Source organism: Trichechus manatus, unplaced genomic scaffold, assembly GCF_000243295.1.
Source record: "Trichechus manatus latirostris isolate Lorelei unplaced genomic scaffold, TriManLat1.0 scaffold00055, whole genome shotgun sequence".
Lineage (NCBI taxonomy): Eukaryota > Metazoa > Chordata > Mammalia > Sirenia > Trichechidae > Trichechus > Trichechus manatus.
The window spans coordinates 11606451-11614259 of record NW_004443991.1 but is presented as its reverse complement, the minus strand read 5'-3'; the positions used below and the strand labels follow the sequence as shown (position 1 = coordinate 11614259).

Sequence of the window (7809 nt, the reverse complement as noted above, 5' to 3'; positions counted from 1 at the left end):
CCAGACACTACTCACCAAGGTAGAATGTAGAACATTGCCTTTATAAACTGTGTTATGCCAATTGAGCTAGATGTTCCCCAAGACCATGGTCTCCACAGCCCTCCACCTAGCAATTCAGTCCCTCAGAGAGTTTGGATGTGTCTATGGAGCTTCCATGACTTTGGTCTGTGTTTTGCCTGATCTCCTCCTTGATCTCTCGGAGAGCTCTGGATATTAGTCTTTTGAATTCTTTATCAGGTAATTCCATTGCATTATCTTCCTCTGGAAGGTTTTCTGGTTCTTTATTTTGGTCACTTGCTAGAGCCATCTTTTTCTGCTTCTTTATGTGATTTGATATTGACTATTGTCTCTGAGGTATCAATAAGCTATAATATTTATTTATTTATTTTATTTTTGGTTACTGTGTCCTGAATTATTGTTTTGTTTTGATATGTCCAAATAGGTTGGGTGTGTGTGCTACTCTGGTAGTTAATCTGGCTTTGTTGAAGCTCTCACCTCCTGTCTCCCGATGGTCGGACCATTTACAATTGTGTGAGCTCTGGAGTCTGTTCACTGTTTTTGTGGGGCTGCTAAAGATATAGGTGGCATTTTTGGTGAGGTAATGAATCTGTCTTGCTGGTCACCTGGCCTTGGGTGCAGGGGGTATTCTCCCTGGTCGTTGTGTTGGGTGTTGTGTGTGTGTGCTCCACTGCTTACCCGTTTGTTGGGGTGCAGGTGTCTGGGTCATTGGTCACCTAGTGTGTGGTGCGACAACTCTCACCTACAGTCCTGGGCAGGCAGGGCTGCGTGAGGGTGTTTGGACCAGGCACAGCCCTTCGGTTGCAGTGGGAGCAATGTAGGGGGCAAGGCAGGGGGCTGTCAGCTGCCCCTGACTGCCCAGTTGGAGGGTGTGTCCCTGACTACTAGAGCGCATAGTGGGGGTGGTATTGCAGCCAGTCCTTGGGTTCCTGGTGCCATCAGCTGTGGGGGTTAGGGGGTACCACCGATTCTCAGGCCCCTGTCATTGGTGGCCAGATGGATTGGGTGGTACCGCCAGCCCTCAGGCCACCAGTTTGAGTGGGTGAGGCCCCTTAGGGGGCAGAGTGGTGTCGAATGCCACAGATCTGCACCTCCCACTTGGCTGCTGCGAATGAAAATAGGCTTTGGTTGGAAGTTCTGCCTGTTTTGTCCTAATAGGGGTGTGCTGTGCAGTTTGGCCAGCAAGGCACTGGTGTAGGTGATCAGCAATGGTGAGGAACACTGCAAGTCCATGGACCCTCTACCCCAGTGGCTGGGCCAAAGGGCAGGCATCTTCAGACCAGACAGGGCCTTAATTTGGGACATGGCAGTGTTGAATGCCACTGGTCTAGTGTTAGAGTGGGGAGGGGGATGAATGAGGAGAAGGGAGTACTCCTAAGCCATGGTGCTCTGGTTGGGGAAGGAGTATGGTATGTGTACATTGGGTTAGGAGCTTGCACTTAACTTTTGCAGGTCTGGTGTCACTCCTGTTTGTTTCTGGAGGTGTGTGCAGATTCACTGCTACTTAGTTGCACCAGATGGGGTGGGTTTCAGCTTGGGATGTTACTGCTTTTCTCAATATGTGTGTGCTGTGCAGATTCAGCTAGCATGACGCTGGTGGTCCAGTGATCCATAATTCCAGTTTCCACTGGTTTTGAAATGTCTCCCTTTCCACCTCTCACTCAGTCCAATTCTTTAGCTTTGTTTGTGATGCTTAGGGTTTCTAAATTGTCGTATATGTCCGATTCACTTGTTTTTTCAGGTCTTTGTTGTAAGAGGGACCTCACAAAGATTCTGACTTCCACCACCTTGGCTCCATCTCTCTATTTCATTTTTGATGACTTCCAAGTTTCCTAGATTCATACTTCGTACATTCCATGTTCCAGTTATTAATTTATGTTTGCAGCTGTTTCTTCTCATTTGGAGTCAGGCCACCTCAGCAAACAAAGGTCCTGAAAGCTTTACTCCATCCACATCATTAAGGCCAACTCTACTTTGAGGAGGCAGCTCTTTTCCAGTTGTATTTTGAGTGTCTTCTAATATGAGAGGCTCATCTTCCGGCATTATACCATACAATGTTCTGCCCTATTCATAAGGTTTTTACTAGCCAATTTTTCCAGAAGTAGTCTGCCAAGTCCTTCTTCCTAGTCTGTCTTAGTTTGGAAGCTCTGCTGAAACCTGTCCACCATGAGTGACCCTGCTGGTATTTGAAATACTGGTGGCATGACTTCCAGCCTCATAATAACACTTAAGCCACCACAGTATGACAGACAGTTGTGATAGGTGGGGTGGTGGAGAAATAAGCCTATTCAAACAGTAATGTTTGGAGTGTTAATTGAAACAAACTTCCTTTTTAAATAAATCTTTACCTATTCAGCATCTCTTTCCCTTCCACATACAGGTAGTGATTAGTTTTTCCATCTCATTGAAGAATGCTGTTGGAATTGGATTGGGATTGCATTGTATCTATATATCACTTTGGGTAGTATTGACATTTTCACAATGTTAACTTTTCCTATTCAAAAGCATGGTATGTTTTTCCGTTTATGTAGCTCTCTTTTGGTTTCTTGCAGTAGTGTTTTGTAGTTATCTTTGTATAAGTCTTTTACGTCCCTGGTCAGATTTATTCCTAAGTATTTTATCTTTGGGGGGGGGCTATTGTAAATGGTATTGTTATCCTGATTTCCTTGTCACAATTCTCTTTGTTGATGTAGAGGAACCCAACTGATTTTTGTATATTAACTTTGTATTCTGCTACTTTGCTGAAATCTTCTGTTAGTACCAGTAGCTTTCTTGTGGATTCTTTGGGGTTTTCTGTGTATAAGATCAGATCATCTGTGAATAGGGATAGTTTTACCTCTTCCTTACCAATTTTGATGCCCTTTATTTCTTTTTCTTGCCTTATTGCTGTCACTAGGACTTCCAATACAATGTGGGATTAGAGTGGTGACAAAGGGCATCCTTGTCTAGTTCCCATTCTCAAGGGGAATGCTTTCAGATTCTCTCTGTTGAGGATAATGTTGGCTGTTGGCTTTGTAAAAATTCCTTTGAAATATGTTGAGGAATTTCCCTTCTAATCCTATTTTGCTGAGAGTTTTTATCAGGAATCGGTGTTGGATTTTATCAAATGCCTTTTCTGCATCAATTGAGATGATCATGTGATTCTTTCCCTTTGTTTTATGTATGTGGTAGATTATATTGATTGATTTTCTAATGTACCAACTTCACATGCCTGGTATGAATCCAACTTGGCCATGATGTATTATTTTTTGATATGCTATTGAATTCTATTGGCTAGGATTTTGTTGAGAATTTTTGCATCTATATTCATTAGGGTTGTTGGTCTAGAATTTTCTTTTTTAGTGATGTCTTTGCCTGGCTTTGTTATTAGGGTGATGCTGGCTTCATAGAATGAATTCAGGGGTACTCTTTCCTTTTCTATGTTCTGGAATAGTTTGAATAGAAGTGATGTCAACTCTTCTTTGAATGTTTGGTAGAATTCTCCAGTGAAGCTGTCTGGACTGGGGTTTGTTTGTTGTTGGGAATATTTTTATGAACTTTTCAATTTCTTCTTTTGTTATGAGTCTGTTCAAATTCTCTGCCTCAGTTTGTGTTAGTTTAGGTAGGTGGTGTATGTCTAGAAATTTCCTCTAGGTTTTCAAACTTGTTGGAGTATAGTTTTTCATAGTACTCTGTTATAATCCTTTTTATTTCAGTTGGTTCTGTTGTAATGTCACCCATCTCTTTTCTTATTCAGGTTATTTGCATCTTCTGTTTTTCTTTTGCCAGTGGTTTGTCAATTTTATTGATCCTTTCAAAAAACCAACTTTTACTCTTGTTGATTCTTTCCATTGTTTTTCTATTTCTGTTTCATTTATTCCTGCTGTAATTTTTATTATTGCATTTCTTCTGGCAAGTGTGGGCTTCTTTTGCTGCTCTCTTTCTAATTGTTCGAGTTGCAGGATTAATGTTTTGATTTTTGTTCTTCTTTTTTGATGTGTGAGTTTATTCTTATAAAATGACCTCTAAGCATTGCACTTGCTGTGTTCCAAAGGTTTTGGTATGTTGTGTTTTTATTCTCATTTGATTCTAGGAATTTTTAATTCCATCTTTGATTTCTTCTATTACTTAGTAGTTTTTAAGCAGGGTGCCATTTAGTTTCCATTTATTAAGTTTTTTTCCTTTGCTCTTCCGGTTATTGAGTTCTACTTTTATATAGTGTTGTGATCAGAGAAGATACTTTGTATTATTTCAATTTTTTTGAATTTGTTGAGGGTTGCTTTGTGGCCTAAGATGTGGTGTATTCTGGAGAATGATCCATGAACATTGGAGAAGAATGTGTACTTTGCCTCTGTTAGGTGAAGTGCTCTGTGTATGTCTATAAGGTCAAGTTGATTGACTGTAGTATTTAGATCTTCTGTGTCTTTGTTTGACTTTCTTTCTAATTCTGTCCTTCACCGAGAGTAGTATGTTAAAGTCTCCTGGTATTTTGTGTAAGTATCTATTTCTCTTTTCAGTGCTATTAGAGTTTGTTTTATGTATTTTGGAGCTCTGTTGTTGAGTGCATATATACTTATTATGGTTATGTCCTCTTGGTGGATTGACCCTTTAATCATTATATAATGTCCTTCCTTGTCTTTGGGTTTTATTTTAAAATCTATTTTATCAGAGATTAATATTGCCACTCTTGATCTTTTTTGGTTATCGTTTGCTTGATATACCTTTTTCCATCCTTTAAGTTTTAATTTATTTATATCTTTGTGTCTAAGACTTTTCTCTTGCAGACAGCATATTGATGGGTGTTTTTTTTTTTTTTTTTTTTTTTTAATCCATTCTGCCATTCTCAATCTCTTTACTGGTGTATTTAGGCCATTTACATTCAGTGTGATTATTGATAGGTATGAGTTTATTGCTGTTACTTTCTTCTGCTTTTTTTGTGGTGTTGATAGTTTCTTTGTTCTGCTTAATTTTCCATGCTGAGGTTTTTTTTTGTGTGTGGGGGGCTTGTATTTTCATTTCCTTCATTGTTTCTGGTTTTATGTGTACTGAATCCTTATGATTTTCTTCTTTTATATTTGATGAGGAGTTTTGTTGACTTTTTCTGTGGTTATCCTGAAATTTACCTTTATCTTACTAAGTTTAAAGCAGTAATTTATTTCTCGATATCGCTTTGACTTCCTCTCCATGTGGAAGTTCTAAACCCATAGCCTTCATTTCCCCTTTATGTTTTGAGTTGGTTGTCAGTTACAAATTGACATCTCTCATTTCCTGTGTTCCATATTTTAGCTTTATTTTGAGAGTTCTTTATCTGTGTTGATATCTGTCTGATGTTGTCATATTTTTAATATCAGGTTGTTGTCTGGTGTGTTGTTAGTTTTCTGTCCAAAGGACTCCCTGTAACATTTCTTGTAAAGTTCATCTGGTTTTTACAAATTCATTTAATTTCTGTTTATTGAGAAATGTCCTAATTTCACCATTATACTTGAGGGATAATTTTGGTGGATATATATAATTCTTGATTGGCAGTTTTTTTTTTTCTTTTGAAGTGTTACATATGTTATCACATTGTCTTCTTGCCTGCATGTTTTCTGCTGTGTAATCAGAACTTAGTCTTATCGATGCCCATTTGTAGGTGATCTTTCATTTTTCCTAAGCTGCTTTCAGGATTCTGTCTTTGGTTTTGGAAAGTTTGATTATGATATGTCTTGATGTTCTTCTTTTGGGATCTATCTTGTATGGGATCCGATGTGCTTCTTATACGGTTGTCTTCTCATCTTTCATGATATTATGGAAGTTTTCTGTCAGCCTATCTTCAGCAATTTTCTCTATACTTTTTGTTGACTCCTCCCCTTCTGGGATTTCAATCACACAGAAGTTATTCCTCCTGATGGTGTCCCACATAACTCTTAAAACCAAAAAACCCCTTGCCATCAAGTTGATTCTGACTCATAGCAACCCTTTAGGACAGAATAGACTGCCCCATAGGGTTTCCAGGGAGTGGCTGGTGGATTCAAACTGCCGAGCTTTTGGTTAGCAGCTGTAGCTCTTAACCACTGCATCACCAGTGCTCCTAGAGTTTCTTTCTTTTTCTTTTTTTGATTGTTCCTCAAACAGATTAGTGTCTGTCTTCCATTGTTTCAGTTCTACTCCTATAATTTTCTGTTGTCAATTTTTTGCAATTTTATTGTTAAGCTTCTGGATTTCTAGTTGCTGTTTCTGTATGGTTTCCAATTGTCTGTTTATTTTGCCATTTTGTTCTTCTACCGTTTTCCTGAATTCTTCTAGCATTTTGTCTGTGTATTCCATAGTTTTGTCTGTGTTTTCTTTGATTCCTTTGAGGACCCTACACATAAACCTTTTGAATTCTTTATCAGGATGCTCCATTACCTTTTCTTCCTCAGGGAGGATGTCTGGTTCTTTATTATGGTCACTTGCTGAGGCCATCTTGCACTGCCTCTTTAGGTGGTTTGCTATTGTCTGTTGTCTCCGGTACATTAAGGAGTTATTGTATTCATTTTTTATTTGTATAATTGTTTGCTGGGTCCTTTTTTGTTTTGTTTTGTTGTGGTGATTCCTGACAGGTGTGGCTGGAGTGGTGCTCTGGTCTTTGGACTGGCCATGCTGGAGTGCTCCCTACTTGTATTTGGTCAAGTGGAGTGGCAGGTAGGTGTGGGAGCTTGAATTTCTGTTTACTGGTCTTGTGAGGAAGCTGAGGGTGAGTTGGTCAGTCTTTGGCCTCAGTCTTCTGTTCAGTGTTGCAGGAGTGGGAAATGATGTTCTCTGTGCAGGTAGAGCAGCTGGTGTGTGGGGGGGTGGTGGGTGAGTGGGGCATGCTAGACACCCCTCATTGGTTGGGGGGGTTTAGGTGGTGGTGGGACGGCAGGCAGACATTCACTCAGTCACTCTACCGCCACCTCCTCCTGGGCATGTGAAGAGGGAAGGAATGGCAGGTGGATGTTTGTTCAATCTCATCATATCTGTCTGTAAGTTGTGGATGTGCACACACTCACTCCTCTTCTGCCCTGTAGTGGGCAGGCGGAGGGAGGAAAGGGCCTCAGGATGGATACACATGTAGTCATAGCTCCTCTGCCCCTTGCTGGGTGGGTTAAGGGATGAAATTGCACCTGGTGGATGCGTGCACAGAGGTGCTGCCTCGTGTCAGGCAAAGAAAGGGGCCACAAGGGGATGTGTACACAGTTGCATCTCTTCTGCTCCTCGCTGGGTGGGCTAAGAGATGGAGTCAAGCCTGGCAGATGCATTTTCAGAGGTGCTCCTTACGTCAGGCGAGGGAAGGGAGGAAGGGGCTGTGAGGGCATGCGTTCACAGTCGTGTCTTCTCTGCCCTTCATTGGGTGGGATAAGGGATGGAGTCGAGCCTGGTGGATGCACACATAGAAGTGCTGCCTTGAGTCAGATCGGGGGGAGGGAAGAAGGAGCTGCGGATGGATGCGTGCACAGTCATGGCTCCTCTGCCCCTCATTGGGTGGGTTAAGGGATGAAGTCGCACCTGACAGATGCGTGCGTGGAAGTGTCACCTCGCGCCAGGTGGGGGGAAGGAGGAGAGAGTGGAAGTCAAGCTCTCTCACTGTCCCACTGCTGCAGCTCTCCACCAGGCCTTGGGGGAGGGAGTAGGTGGCAGGTGGGCACACGCATAGGGGCATGCATAGTCTTGCTTATCAGGTGGCTGGGGGTGAGAGCAGTGGATGGGTTTGGGTGGGGTGGGGGGAAGAGGATAAGCTTGTGTTGTGGTTCCCTAGTCAGGCAAGGTGGTCAGGGTTGGGACCTTCTGCTGCCTCTGATTAGGAGGATGGGG

The 7809-nt window shown here is 41.7% G+C and overlaps 1 pseudogene; it reads right to left on the bottom strand.

Annotated features, from left to right (window-relative positions):
* LOC101352630 (60S ribosomal protein L4 pseudogene) overlaps positions 1–6441 on the bottom strand; it is a 61778-nt pseudogene extending 55337 nt beyond the window's left edge.
* Positions 6442–7809: the final 1368 nt, after the last annotated feature.